The sequence below is a fragment of the Phasianus colchicus genome, chromosome 6 (genome assembly GCF_987193195.1).
Source record: "Phasianus colchicus chromosome 6, bPhaCol1.hap1.1, whole genome shotgun sequence".
NCBI classification, from domain to species: domain Eukaryota; kingdom Metazoa; phylum Chordata; class Aves; order Galliformes; family Phasianidae; genus Phasianus; species Phasianus colchicus.
The window spans coordinates 17,054,824-17,070,846 of NC_143441.1; the positions used below are offsets into that span (position 1 = coordinate 17,054,824).

Sequence of the window (16,023 nt, forward strand, 5' to 3'; positions counted from 1 at the left end):
AAAGGATAAGTCTTGTCGTATATCCAGCCACTCATGTCAGTGATTATGTTACAGAGGAAACAATAAATACATCCTAAACTGACTTGAGGGGACAGAGTTTAAAAGGAAAATAATAGAGAAACTGTTGCCTTGCTGACAAAAGGAGTGAAGTGGTGAAGGCTCTCATCATCTGGGGCTGCACCTGCAGGAGCTTCTTTCAGGTCCTCCCTCACAGACATATTAGTACTTTAAAAAACAGAAGCACTGCTATCTTGACCCTCAGCATTCAAGTTGGGTTACCTCAGTCATAGTTTGGGGTCTTGTGAAGCCCTTTGTCATGGATAGGGTAGTTTTATAGGAAGTTTTAGCCTTCCTATTTAGAGGATAAAGATGTGCAGTTCAGAAGGGATGAAGATTTATTTGAGTACCCGCTAAACCATAACAGATTTGCAACTCTCTGCAGTGGAGCTCTGTTTTCCTTTTCAACCTTGCACTCTATAATTTTGTCTGGGCAGAGCTTTAAGTCTGTATATCCTATCAAAAAGACAGCAGCTCCCACTGAAGCAAGTCTGACCATGTGCTCAGAATCTTTATAGCTGATGGAACCACCCGTGGCCCTTGAAGCACCAATATCAGCTGCAGCAGCTCAAACTGGATGGGTGTTCCTGGGCCTGAAAACCCCCTTCACTGCCCTCTTTTTTTTTCCTTTTTGTTAAAGGTTGTGGGAAATAAAGTTCTTTCTTTTCTTTGCTCTCAGAGAGAACAAAACTTCAGTCTTATAAACCTCCTTGAAAAAGAATTCGGAATGCCTAGATCATGAAATTTTGTTCCTTACTACTTCACATTACTGAATGTAGATTGAATAGCTCCCACAGTTACATTTTGGTGACATAAGGTTCTCATTTGGCACTATTTATATACTCATATTTATGCAATTGTGCTATGTGACTGTGTATCTTTGTATTTTGAAGCCTACAGATGAAACTGAAAAAAAATGTTATTCACTCATTTTATTAGCACTGTAATCAGATTTTCATAGATTTCCACAATAACAGGGGAAACTTGAAAAGTAATTAAGAGATTCTCCAACACAGCAGGAGTTTTTGTTAAAGGAGAAAACTAATTCAAACTGGAGTTTGCCGACATAAGAGGAGTTAGGGCTTGAATCCAAGAGACTTCAAATCTTCAAGAATGGTAGCTGAAAGCCATGGTGAGGGAAGGTCATTCATATACTTTCATTATCCTTTAAAAAAAAAAAAAAACAACCCTAAATTATTAGTAGCTTATCTAACAATTAAAACATCTGCTACACAAAAGAAAACACATCAGCTTGCATTACCTTGATGTAAAGAATGCCTTTTATTATATAATTTAATTTGGAAATTTATTAAATTGTGGAATTAATTAGTGACTATAGAAAATGTAGCTGATTCCAAAGATTGATAACACTATACATATGTGTTTGTTAAAGCACCTAGTGACATGAATGAGGATTTCCAAATGCATGCTTACTGAGATGTAACAATATCTCAGATATCCTAGTGGATGTGTTGTTATTCTTTGAAGATTTTGGTGTTCAGTTTTGATATTATCATAATGCAATGACATTTTCAAAACTGTGAATCTTCTAAACTACATTTTTCCCAGTTACAGATACAGATGTTATTGGATGGCAACAAGTAACCCATTTGGAAGTCCCTGCCATCTCCTGGTATCTTGTCCTTCCATGTTCCTGCTTTTCCTGTCTCATCTGCCCTTTTCAGTGGCCAGCTGCCACCTCTCCTACTGCCTCAAGTCTGCTCTTGTGCAGACACAGGATTCATTAGTGCTTTTCAGCAGCTGTGCTTGGCTTCAAGCTTTTATTTTCTAACAAAAAGGAATTGTGAAAAACTGCTCTAATAGAAAAAAATGAATTGGTGCAGTCTCTTGAGCTAAATAAGGTACTGAGATCATTCAGAATGCAGTTTCATTCTTTTAAATGTAATAATTACCTTTAAAAGGTACATGTGGCTTAATCTCTTTATGGTGTATGATAATGGAGGGGTTTTATATGATTCATTTACAAGTGATGATAAGGATGTACATTGTAGATTACTACTCTATCACCATATATTTGAAGAGAGCTTCCTTATAGCAGTCAAATAATAATGGCGCTGATTGCCTTGTCCTAAAACCCACAGGAATGGGCTGCTCTTGATTATTTTAACGTGTAACACAGATTTTTTCTCTTCTATATTTCTTTATTGCTCTTAGTAGGTGAAAAGTTTTTTCTGCTCTCTGGAAGGCACTGTGCTCAGCAGTGTGTCCTGGTATCCCAGTTCACACCAGAAGCCCCCTACTCAAAATCTGTACAATGTCTCTTACTTTCTCAGCCCTTTCTAGGACTGCTTTCATAACTGGAAGCTAATCAATAATCTTCTTCTAATCTGGGACTCAGCTGCAGGAAAAGGGAAGGAGAAAAACTATGGAAAGATGGAGAGTATTAAAACGTGATGTAGGAGGCCAGTGGGAGATCCCTGTGCACCCACTTGCTGCTTTGGTTCCCTCTCATATCTCTCTCATGTCAAAGGGAGCTGTTTTTCAGGCACCTGACAATTCCTACAGGAATGAGTGGGGCTGAACCAACATGACTAGTAATGTAGATGGAAAACAGCTTTTCACCCTCATCAAAAGTAGTGTCATTTTTAACCTGCAACGCCCAAGAAATCTGCAAAGAGTTTCACATTAGAAAGCACTAATCAACACTGAATAGGCAATAATTTTACCAGAAAGGTTTGCTTTAAAAATGGAACAAAATAGACAGTTGAGGCTTGCCAAACATTTTTCAGGAGACACTGCAGATGTAGGAGGGGAGTAGGAATCAGTCCTAAGCAGGGGGCAGAGAATATGGCCAGATACTATGACAGCCCATCAGTGCTGTTTGTACAGTAACCCTCTAGAAGTCTGCTTCAGTTACCTTTGCAAAGCTGCACCCACACCACTTTTCTCACCTGCTTCAGACTTCTTGGTCAGCATCACCTACTCAGAGTGTAAATTAGATCAGAAACATTGCTGCTTGCTAAATTTTCCTGGGCACTCAGTTTATCCAGATTTGTAACACAGAAGATTTTCAAGTCAGACCCAAACAGTGATGCAAAATGGATGAAGGGAGGGCATGGAATAACATAACCACTGTTTGTCACACAGGCAATGGCATGTATGCTGTGCAGGAGGTGTTAAGGGAGCAGCACCTCCAGGGACCAATGTTGTTGGCGTTTGGTGCTGTCCCAAAGTCATCAGCTCCAAGTGGACTGACACTGGAGGTACAATCTCTTATAAAGTATGAGAGAAGTTTGAAAAATACATCCTGCAATTTCAAAATCCTTAGTAAAAGCTTTTCTCCCAGTGTCAGGCTTGTCCAGACAAAGTACTGATTTTTTTGCCTCACTGTTTTTGAATGCTTGAGGATAACAATTTTTGTTACTATGGTTGCTGTCTGATTCCTGGTTTGTAGGATTTGGGTCACAGGTAACACCAAAGTTTGCAGGGAAAAGTCTGTTTCTTCTCGTTCAGTGTCTTTTGTTTAGCTCTGCTTTGTATCTGTTCAGCTGATCCCAACTTCAGGGGTGAAGTAGGGTTACTCTCACTGGAGGCTGTTTTACAGTGACACAAAGAAGTGCTGGAAAGAAGCCAGGATTTCACTGATATAATCATATCCCATGGTTTGCAAAAGATTTATGCCTGCTATAGTCAAGAGCCAGTATCTACAACTGCGATTTAGGGAGGCTGCTATGCCAGCACAACAACCCACAAGACAATTCTGTGACAGCATGAATTTGCCAGTTCAGAGAGGCTTCTGGGCTGATGGGGTGCTCTGTGTATTCCCAGTGTATCTCAACCTCAACAGTTCAGCAGATTTCACCTTCCCTACCTTCAAGTATGTACTGTTTCTTCCAGGAAAACCCAGAAGCTTCTTAAAAGCTACATGCCAAGCTGAGGATTTTTGTGACACGGCTTGTTTCAATTACTTTAAAAACATTCACGTCTTACACGAAAAAGGTAGAGAATTGCAAAGAACTGGTTTTGATGGGTTGTCTTTTATTTCCTGCCAATAAATGCGTGACATAGGTCAGCTTTGACATAAGTCAATAGCTGGTAACGTTGTTATTGAGCACAGGGAGGCACAAAGCAAGGCCTCTGTTACTTCTGAAACAAAATGAGGTTGTGCAGAATTGACTACCACGTGAGAGTGAATTGAGAGTTGGTGGAATGCTGTCTGTATTTCTGTATCCTGCAGAGATGGCTTGTGAAAATGGCACAGTGGTCTTGAAAATATCCTTAGTTTGTCATGTTCCCTGACACCAGCAGAACACTTTCTGTGTAGTGAAGTTATATTGGAAGTGAAACAGGCAAATTTCCCTTCTCTCTGCTGCTTCATCTTCATCCTGGAAGTGGGTTACAGAGCATCACTGTCATCTCCTGCCCCATCCTTCTGTCTGCTGGGCCACATTTGTGATCTGTGTTTGAGCAGACAATGATGAGGAACTGTGCCGTTTTGTTCTTTCCACTGGTGATAAGGGCAGCAAGACCTCACACAAGCTTCTGTAGCAGACAGCTGAATAGTAGCTCACTTAGAGATAACACATGTATCTGAAGCTTGGTCCTTCGTTTTTTATATAAAAATATGGCAGTTTCATTCAAGCTAACCCTGCAGTATTTTTACGGACACAGCCATTTAAAGTTAACTTCATATAGAGCCACAGCCAAGGAATCATATTTTGAACTCCATCTATTCAGCTTTGCACTGAAACTTAGTTATATTTGGTCAGTATGGTAGTGTTCAGAATCATTAAGAAATCAGGTCAGTGAAGGGTATTGTTCAAAATCTTTAACAAGCTGTCTCCTATTACTTCAGTACTCTAATATTGAACCTTATAACACACATAACAGTTTAATAATACGTATTAAATAAGTTTGTCATGAGTTAAGAAACATACGTAATTATTAGTAGGTTTGTTTCCTAAAACCATTTTTTAAAACCACCACAACAACAAAAAGAAAACAGCACCCGAAGAGTATAATCTCTTTTTCAATGTACAGGAGCATTTTATGTATTTCTGAGAGGCCTGGGAAGTCTCCCTGCCTCTTTATGAGATGTATCTAGGGATAATCTAAAGCTGGAGTTAATTAGTGAAATGTTTATCACTCTGATGAAAATATTATTTTTCCACTCATAGTCCTTGGTCAGACAAATCTATTGAAGTGTAATGTGTTACTATATTCTGGGTCAACTAATCCACCATGTTCTTCTGTATGTTTTTATTTTCTACATGTGAGCGGCTTCCTTGACTTAAGCAGGAGTATGTTTAATTGAATGTGTAAATGTTTACAGGACATAATGAAGTTATAAAATATTAACACTGTTTTGACTATATCGTACCCCAACATTGTCACTTATCCACAGCTGTCCACCACATGTGATTTTCTTATCACTTTGCTGCAAAAGTTATTTAAACATAGTTGTACTGAATGTTTTGCAGTTTGTATGTGAATAAAAACATTTTTTAAAATAATATTCTGAAATTGTTGAGTAAACTCATAGCTAAATGCAGAATAATAAAAAAAAAAAAAGAAAAAAATTCAAACACTAATATGAAACATAGCCAATGGATTGGATTCCATGGTGGATAAAGGGTTCAGGAGGGAGTTTGGGATGTAGATAGAGAAGGACTGAAGGGCCTCTGTCCTTTGTGTGTCTGAGGATGGTTTCACTGTAGTGCACCTCAAGCATGTCTCACTGAGGAAGGATGCATACACTATTTTCTAGCTAACTTCAGAAGCCAGAAAATGAAATATTGGTAGCTTAAAGCTATTTTGTCTCAATTCCCTCTGATTTTGGTTAAAAATAGCCTTTATTTATCAGGTTATATCACCTCCTGTCCAGTACTTGATATTGTTCACCATACAGCCAGACCAACCTTGGCTCTGACACAATGGAGGAATCACTACAGGAGCAAAAAGTACGGCCTACGTTGGCATGGCTGCCTAGAGAAATGGGCCTCAGTGACAATATAGTACATCCAAAACCTGCACCAAGGCCTTGGTCGCTGCTGGAATACCTGAGGCAAGGACATCCTCCCTACAAGGTACCAAGGGGCCCTTTGCTGCATCAGTTCCCTGCAGAAAAGCATCTGGAAGAAGGGAAGACTGCAGATGAGCCTCTTGACAGTCAACTTTTCTGAGGTGACTGACTCAGATCTGCCACAGTGCACGTCACAAACATGCTTGTCTCCTGAGGGTCTGTTGACAGGACCCTGAGAGCACTTTGTTAACACACTACTGAGATTCATGGCACACTTCACATTTTCCAGAGTTAACGATCCAGACTGTCTGCAGATGCAGGCAGACATCATTGCTCAGACCTACAGTGCTGATGAGGTATTTACAAAAAAAACCATCTTTTCTTCTAAAATGACTAAACATGTACAAGTTTTATGAAAATTCACCTTTTTGTTGGACAAGATTCAGGAAACAATTTTTCACTTAATGACTGCTTTGAATCCAGGCCAAATTGGTAAGTCTGTAAGTCCAGACTGAGCAAATAATTTTGAACAAATTATTTATTCAGTGAAGATAGCTGCTTTTCCTCACTAGTACATACTTCATGGACAGACTGTGAAACTGTTTGACCTATTTGTAATTCAAAGTTATTCATACATTTCCTCACATAATAATTCTTGGTCTAAAACTATTTATGAAAAGATTATCAGTGCCTGCCATGAAGAAACACGAAGGAATGGAAATTATGTCTGGATCGGAATCAGCTTGGAAATTTAGATGGATAGTCTCTAACGTGAAGAAACTCTTCACTGTTCAGTGAACGTGGCTGTTTTTCCTCAAGTCATTTATTTGACACACCAATTTTTCTGATGTTTGACCAACTCCATAATTCATAGAGAATTTCTCTCCCCTTTGCCTACCATTTTCCCAGCTCCACTGAAAATATTCCAGCCAGACAGCTATTCTGAATGAAATGTATTTATGGTTTCGTATCAGTTCCTAGTAAATAGGTACACCAGTGATGAAACTAAGTATTACCTTAGGGCCATCTTTGCAAAGAGGAGAAAAGGACATGGACACTTGCCTGCTCACTTTGTATGAGAATTGGCCCCTCTGGTATAAGTTGCAGTTAACAGACATTAGTAAAGCAGCATGAACTTTCTGCTGTGAAGGGCAACACCTGTACCTGCTGCGCTGTCAGAACAAAGGCAACCCTCAGTATCTTTTAGCATCCCTTAGCTGTGCATAAAGAGAAAGCTGGAAAGACCCGCTGTTTCCATCCCTAATTCCCTCTTGCATCTGGGCAGAGCTCCTTTGGGCATTGCTCACTGATCCTTTGACTCTTTTGCAGAGGGGCTGGCACTGCCTTGGGTTTCCACACAGTGCTCCATCCAGAGTGTTTATTTAAACCCTTGACTCCCTGTCCTCTGGTGCTAGCATAATCCTTTTAGTTAACCCTTTAGTTAACCCCAAGTGAAAAAAACCCTACTCCTTTCAACTCTATTGTCTTTTATGCCTTCCCTCTCCACTATTCCCCTGCTACAGCCCTTATCTTGTTCTTTTACCTGCTCCACTTTCTTCTTTTCTTCTCCTCATGATTGATTTCTTTTCTCTTCAGCCTTTCCTATTTCAGGGAGGAGGTTGCCTCTCCTGGCCCCAAACAGTGCTCTTTCAAAGCCTGTCTTATTCTACCCTCCCTTTCTTATTCTTTATTTTACATTACAGCAGAGCCTCCAGCTGGTATTGATAATCACTGAAAAGAGAGTTCCTACCCAAAAAGCCTCTAAGCATGTAGGCACATTAATTCTACAGGTTAAACAGAGGGATCCCTTTCATGTATACACATTGTTCAGAAACAGTAATTACAAATATTAAAAATCTAAATTGGTAGTATAAAGGTTATAAGTACTAATAGAAATACTTATTTATATGGACATTTTAAAGATTCCTACTTGCCTATATGTTATTTTAATTCTGGCTTTGCAAGATTTTTAAGCTATCTTCAATGTTATGAATTGATAATAGTCAGTTATGTTGAATCTGATCTTTTAAAAAATATTTTATTCTTTCACTTTCAGATCTTTCTTGGTTCTGACGGCCCTCTGTAAAACAGAATAAATACTTTCATTTGTTTTTGCAGGTGGTGAAAGACATAAAGCATTAGAATGGTCCTTAAAAACTGCTGTAAACTAAAATGATGCTTGTAAACTGAAATACTGCAGTTTTGTTCACCCTGAATTTTAAAATAGTTTCATGAGGTAATTGAGCCTTAAAGGATCTGGGTTTTTTTTAAGTATATTATGTTATTATGCATTTGCCACAGGGGGAGCATATGTTAGCTGCCAAAAATGTAAAACTGGATTCTTGGATGTTAAACAGATAAGATTAAGTCATAGACTTCAGCTCCACTAGAAGCAAGCACAACATTCATCTCAAGCATGTGACAGCTATGTCCTGGAAAACTGTTTCTAGACAGAAATTCTTGGCTGCTTACATAGACTAAAATAGGCAGTTCACATTCATTCGATCTACTGAGTTTTAAGCAACTGTAGAACTATTCAGTTGAGTGTTTCTTTCCAGTTTTCCTGAAGTGTGGCTTTGCTTTTTAGGGACACTTGTAAATTAAACCTTTCACTTAAGACTGTTCTGCTCCTGGATTTCTGTTACTGGCCACTGAACACAATACTGCGACATTTGATTGTTAAGACTTACCTTCCTTAATTGTATTAGCAGGTTTGAGTCTGTGTTGGGTTACAAGTAACAATTTGCACACATTTTATGTTACATTTTACTTTGTCCTAAAACACAGCAGGCACTACACTGAAAAAAAGAAGAGTAAAATCGCTTCCCTGATCAATTTACCATCTAACTTTAGATTAGAAAGATAGTAATAAACAGCAGGAGAAGATGGTGCGAGGAGCCACCTCACACGCTGCAGCAGTAAGATCAAGCTGTTAAGCTGTTGAGGCTTGTAAACATCTCGATTGCTTAACTGAATGGTTTATTTAAAATAATTATGATTAGTGAGCCAGTAATTGTAGATACTGCTGAAATGAACTTAAAGGAGAGATTTTAATGAGAAGTTCAAATTCAGTGAACCAGAATTGGCACTACATCTCACGAATAGGGCAGAATGGCACGGAGAAGCTTGCAGTAGACAGATAAGTGGGACATCAAAGCTGATGTCAGTGGTAAGTGCAGAGAGCATATTTGTATGCATAGAAAGTGTACAGTTATGCAGGGCTCCAAAGGTGGGAATGGAAAATTTAAGTCTAAAGTGATGGATAAGGGGAACTTAGTGGACTGAGTTAAAATGGTCTTAAATGACTGAAGTGTTTCAGCTGACTTAGTGAGGTTGGCATTGGTGCTCCTGAGAGTGTGTGGTACCATTGCCAGGCAGATCAGACTGACAGGAGGTGCCTAGCAGCTCAGTCTGAGTGTTTGGCCACTGGAGCAGAATGAAAGCTTGGAAGAAGATTACTCCTTAAGAACTGCAGAGGGCTTCTTACATTCCCAAGTCACCTATCCATCATCACCACCACAGGCAATCTCTCTTTCCATTGACTGCAGCCTCAAGTTGCATCAGGAGAGGAATTTCCTCATGGAAAGGATAGTTAGGCATTGGAACAGGCTTCTTGGGGAAGTACTGGAGTTGCCATTTCTGAAGGTATTTAAAAGATGTGTGAATGTGTGGCTTGAGGACATGGCTTAGTGTTAGGAGGCAGCTATACTTGATAATCTTAAGGTGCTTTTTCAACCTAAATAGTTCTGTGATTCTATGGCTTCACACCAGAAATACCCTGAGTTTCCTTCCTACAGTGTCTATCCTGAAATGTCAGTCGGAGCAGTGGCCAAGTTCTGCCTTCTAGATTGTACATGGTTTGGTGGCTTTAGTTCAGTTTGTACCAGATAAATAAACATTGCAGCACGTGCCATGTTTGCTTGGCAGTCAGATCAAAGAATGGCTCAAAAGAACTTTCTTATATGTTCTGACTCCCAAAGTAATTGCTTCATATAAAGATGAGGCTCAGAACTGCACTTAGAAATCTTTGCTGTTGCTGTCCATAGTCTGTTATGAAAAATTTAACAGCAATAAACTGCAAACTTGTAGTTGCCCTATCTAAAACAGTTCAAATCTATGTTTAACTAATGTTAAAGAAATGTTCATCCCAGATGATCCAGTTTTTGTGTGATTCCAAATCCCCAAGCCTCTACACTTTCTTCTTTGAAGATCTCAGATAGTTAGCACCTAGATTTTATATTGCTGAATCTTTTATGTTGTCAGGAAGTACCACGTTGATTAAATCACACTCCAGAAAAAGTTAACCACAAGCCATAAGTATTCTTGGTCATTCTTGCTTGAGCCTTGTTTCTTGTGTATAAAGATTAAAATCTTGTCACAGATGGCAAAGAATGAAGTACATGCAAAACAATGGAGCATCAATAACTTATAAAAAAACACTTAATAGAGTGGCAGAACTTGAATGAGCTGGGGTATACACTAAGCAAAATAAGACTAGTAATAATGTTGAAGAGAGAGTACTGTAAAATTATTTCTTCACCTACTGAATGCAGCTAGTAACTGACAGTGATAGTTCATTTTGGTGATGAATGAGTACGAGATTTTTATTTTTATTCAGTACTGTATGGAACCCAGGCAGAAGAGAATAATTCCTTTACATTTGGCTTAATTTACTTTCCTAAAATTTTCTGCATTAATGATATTTGAAATTAACTGATCCTCATTCTCTTCTCTGCTGGGTTTGGTTTTGCTCTGCCTTCTTAGAATAAAAAAAAACTTAGGTAGGTACTGCTATTGGCACCCACTAAACTCCTACAATACATGGTGGAAGCTTCTTTATTCCCTTGTCTTAATTGCCAGAATTGTGACTTCATAGAAAAAGGGTATGATCAAAATATCTTTGCTCAAGGATTTGCTTCTGCCTGCTATCCTTCTTTTGGTGGTTGGGGTAGATTACAGCACTTTTCAAGAAATGAAGTAGCTGATCTGCAAAGTTATGGCTTGTTCCAAGGCCCAGCCAGGCATTCCCAGGTAGAGTGGAGAAACAGCCCAACACTTTTTACTTACCTGCCTCCTGTACAGATTTCCATCAGATGAAGGGAAAACTTGAAGATGGTAACCATGTGAGCTTTGTATTTGTTCTTCTATTGCTTTTGATTGTGAACTCTTCAAAGTAAGGCAGCCCTGCTGATTGAAGTGTAGATCATGCTGGTGTTTTGTGCCTGTTAATAAATGGCAGTAGTTTAATCAGACTTAACAAAGTTATCCTGTTCCATAACTCAAATGCAAAGGGCAAAGAACACAGCATTTTATTGACAGTTCTTGGAAATTTGCACTTTCAAAATGTAGTTTTCAGAAGCTGGATTTGGCTCAGATGCCAAGACTGAAAAGAAGACTAATGACCACAGGTGGTTTGAAATTGTGATTATTTATTTATTTATTTATTGTTACGTTCAGTCCATAAACACCTTTGTTTTTATGGAATACTTCTAAGAGACCTATAAAAACTGACTAAGCAAGCCATGTGTCTGTAGACTTCTGTTCATTACTCAGAGCTGTGCACCTTTACAGAAAAAAGTTGTGGAGCCACAAAATTGCAAATGGCTGGCCTACAGCTGCTTAGCTAATCTGTATTTGAGAGGCAGGACTGTCTCCCAAGACATATGGAAGAATTCTTATAAATACAAAGAGTAAAGTGCTCTATATATAACTGAATAATACAAACCACTTCTTTGGCTTCCCTGTGGGCTTCCTATCTAAATATCATCTCAGCCTGTTCGTGATTACCTATGACAGACAAGGAGTTCACAATCTGCAGTGGCAAGACTGCAGAACACGATGAAAATGAGCTTAGGAAAACAGGGATTGGTCTATGACATAATTATTATTCATTTATACATTATTAAATCACTAATGTCTGAGAGGAGATGCACAGGAGGTTAGGTTTTTCTTGTTCTTGTTAACTTGTCAAAGGATTTGAGACACTTTAAAGAAAAAAAACCCAAAACACTGGGTGGAACAAAATATGTTGCTGAAGGTTTACCAGTAAACTCAGACAGCCTTGCTGTGCTTAGGACAGGCCAGGCCCCAGGCAGATTTCTGTAATCTACACAACACAACATTTTCATAGGTGTGAAAACCTTGTAGGACAGGATTCAGATGAAGATCTGCACTGCTGGAGAGCAGTCAGGCTGCCTCTACTAGGGACAGGTTCTGGAGCTGCTCTGCATGCTTCATATTTCTGGAGGGCAGAGGAACTCTTTTTTACTCTGTTTAGCCTGAAGTTCAGAGTAACAGCAGGTGCTGACTAGTCCCAGATGGTCTCAGATTTTTGTAGCTATATGCATGGTGGTGCTTTCAGGAAGTAATGTGAGCTGATGTAGGAATACAGGATGTGAAAGGGCATAGAGGGGCTGGGGCCCCTCTGAACTTACAAGCCAGAGAAGGAAGTGAACAGGACGCAAGCTCTTCAAGTAGATTTGCAAGCCCTCAGAGGATGCTTGCTTTTTGTCTTATCCTGTGCTACTGTTTGCTGCAAAGGTACTATTTCACTTCTGCTAATTCCCCCCCTGTTCTGCACCTTTGGCTTTTACACCTGTGAACCAAAGGAGCATGATCAATGGGACTAAGGAGCTAAAGAGCAGCTGCTGGGGCTTCAGATAAAGCTGAAGAAGAGAAGGTAAACACCAAGGAGCTGCCGCTGCCTGCTTTTCCTGAGGCTACAGCAGGTCCCTCATGCCTGCTGTCAGCTCAGTGCTGCCAGCCCTCACCATGCACTGGGGACAACTTGGCCTTTAGGCATGGACCAGAGCTAGCTTACTCAATCTAAGTGGTACTGATTTGAAGCTGTAATTAATGGCAGATGAGGATGATAAACTTCTGAAGCCATGGGGTAGAATCAAAGATTTGCACGAGTCCTTTCAGTAAGTGGTAGAATTTGACTTTTGCATTTGACCATCAAGTTGTTTGTTAGCTCAAGCTAGCTAAAGTGACCTGGTATTGTCCTTTGAATCTCCATCCAAAAATGTTCTTAGTGAAGTTTAAGGTCAGGAAAGACATTTTTGACTGTAAGGGAATAGAGCTATTCCAGTTAATGTTTCAAAGACAAGCAGTGAATTTTGTGCCCCCTAAGGAAAAAAATTAATATTTAAGATTTTATTTGGAGTGGCTGTTTAGGACAGGTACATCTATCCTAAACATGGGTGGGAAGAGAGGATCTGCAAACATAACTGAGTCACGTGCATTAAGTGGTCCCATTGAGTTAACAAAGAAACCAAACCTAAAGTGCCTTTGGCTATTTCTGCTCCCCTCCAACTAATACTCTTGTGTGCTTGGTGCTTTATCAAGTGCCAGGATCCAGGATTGGCTGGGTAGGTCTGAACAGGTGCTAGGAAGAAAAGGGCCAGCAATGTATTTTGGTTCATGTCTTCATTGGTATTCAAATAAACCACAGCTAATAATGAATTGTATGCATTGTTATACGCTGAGCCAGGTAAATCCGGTTTGGAAGAAAAATTCTGGTGGCATATTAGATTGCTTATAGAAGTGAAGTAGCTGCTTTGTACTCTTGTCTTCATGTTGGTAATTAGCATAAAGCTCCAGCTCATTTTTGTTTTGCAAAAATAGTTGAATTCTTCTGATTTTTTTTTTTTTCAAATTAAATGTTTTTATGCTTTCAAGTGCTGATTTTTTTTTATTCTGTTCTTTGCATAGGATAAAGTTCCTAGGCTTTCCGCTTTGTCCATGATGAATTGACTCAGATTTAAGTACATGTTGCATATTTTCTTATATTGTAACTACAATTGATTGTAGTGAGCCTTGCTGTCACCTGCTGTCATGCCTCACTGCAATTGACCAGTTATAGTTGCAAGGTAAAATAGCAGTTTGAGGGTTTTTTATCTATAGTCTTCAGTTTTTATGTTGCAATTCTATGAAACTCTAATTGTACCACTGATATTTAAATGCTTACTCCCTTAAGTGGGTCTTGAAAAGATCCACTGAAGTCCTATTCCTTGATAAATTACCTGGAACAGATAAGCAAGTAGAGCATACTTCTGGGCCCCTTTTGTTTTCCTGCTTATATCCACTTCTTTTTCTCTTGGTCATCTGTCTGAGACATAATTATCCAGAATTGTAACTATCAGTATCCTTAGACTTCGGTGAAGCTTTTATGTAGAGATCAAATGCCATATCTTTCACAGAAAAGCTTACTCCATAACACATAAGAGCTCACTGAGAAGCTTTGAGTTACTGTCTCTGCTCCCTTGCAGGTGGGGTGATGCTCTCCCAGCTGCAGAGGACCCTCCTGGGGCTGTACCTTTTCACTATTTTTCAAACAGTTTTCTTGTTGTCATGGTTACCAGCCACCAACCACTCACTCTTACCCTGGTCTCAATCACACCTTTGAACAACCTTATCTCTGTCCCTGTGTCTGCTTCCAGATCTGTTTTGCTTCCTCTTTGATGGTTCAGTACGCTCCTTCTCCTCAACTTCCCAGTCTCTTCTAACAGGACAAGTTCGAATCCTGCATGCACCTGGATTTTTTCCTCCTCCTGTGCCAAATACTGACATCATCCCTAAACCAATACCCACCAACCCATTCTCCTCTTTCTTTCGATGTATTCCTAACACCTAAATAATAGTTTCTAAAATATTTACACCCCTTCATCCTCTCTTTACATTTCCCTTGCTCAAGTTCTATGATCCCTTTCTTATATGACATTTGTGTGTCTATATCTATCATACATGCATGCACATATGTTTTTATATAAATTCCATTTATATAAAAACCATTGTGGTAGCTGGTATATAAATACCATTGTGGTAGCTGGTATCTTGAGGGATCCTGTGTTCCTTGTGGCTGACTTAGCTTACTTTCCAGGCAGGATAAAATGAACTAAGACACATTATGGTGTGGGTCCTGGCTAAATGAAGCCTGGGGCTTCAGATTCAAACAAGAGAGCCTCCTTGCTATGTTTCTTCTCTTCTTTTTTCTTTTCCATTGTAAGTTGCCTTGTCCCTCAAATTTAAAGGAACAATTCTTTGTGAAGTAGTAAATACTTACCTTCATAAATAAGTATCTATTTCTAAATGAATTGCATTATTTAACTAATAATTATTTTGAGTAACTGAACGGAGTCATACATACATTTCAAAGACTAAGGAGCTATTCAACCTGATACCAGTTAATATCACTAATAAAACAGTTAAAATATCAAAAATAAACTCAGTTTCTACCAGATCATCCACGGCACTTTGGCCAAGATTATCTGGAGAAGAGAAACAAAAAGATCATTTTCTCAGTCAAATGAATCTCTGTGTTTTCCCCAGATTCATATTTTAAGCTTTCCAGGACACACTGATCCATAGTTGCATGGTGCTTCTGAGATCAATTAGTTTCACTTAGCTTTCCCTTTATTTAAGAGAAAGTGGAATATAATTCTGCAGTTTGTTAATGAACTTCTAAGCATTATTTCAATCAAGCTTGTGTAAGCAATGGGTTTATTTATTTCTGTGAGGGTTTTTGTTTTTGTTTTTTAAGTGAGAAAGCACTGCTACATTCTGAATGTTGGTTGTGGTTTTTTTTTTTGTTTTTTTTTTTTGTTTCACACCAAGTTCTAAAATTCTGCTTGTTTGAAAGGAACTGCCAAATGTTTGAAAGCTTGCTCATCGCTGCCTTCTAGTTATCTTGGCATAATATCAGGTATAAATCTCAAATGTTGATTAAATCTCAAAGAGAACGGAGATCCAGAATTAGCTGCTTGCAGGATGTCATACCTTATAAACACCAGGGGAGAAATAAATTAACACATCTCAAGATGGATTATAGTAAAGGTCTAGAATACATAAATAATTGTTTAATGATGCGTCACCTACATATCCTGCATTGAACTATATTAGCAGAATCATTAACGGAATAATTAGGAGAACTAATACAGATAGTAAGACACTGTTGCCCTTGTGAAACAGGAACAACATACAGA

The 16,023-nt window shown here is 38.9% G+C and overlaps 1 long non-coding RNA gene across 1 annotated transcript; it reads right to left on the reverse strand.

The window, feature by feature from the left end:
- Nucleotides 1-1,004: 1,004 nt before the first annotated feature.
- Nucleotides 1,005-14,358, reverse strand: LOC149917458 (uncharacterized). The gene is made up of 4 exons (XR_016467455.1): nt 14,252-14,358; nt 14,065-14,150; nt 11,108-11,262; nt 1,005-1,222 (listed from the first exon to the last, which is right to left on the reverse strand). It is a non-coding gene; the product is annotated as an uncharacterized LOC149917458 (long non-coding RNA).
- Nucleotides 14,359-16,023: the final 1,665 nt, after the last annotated feature.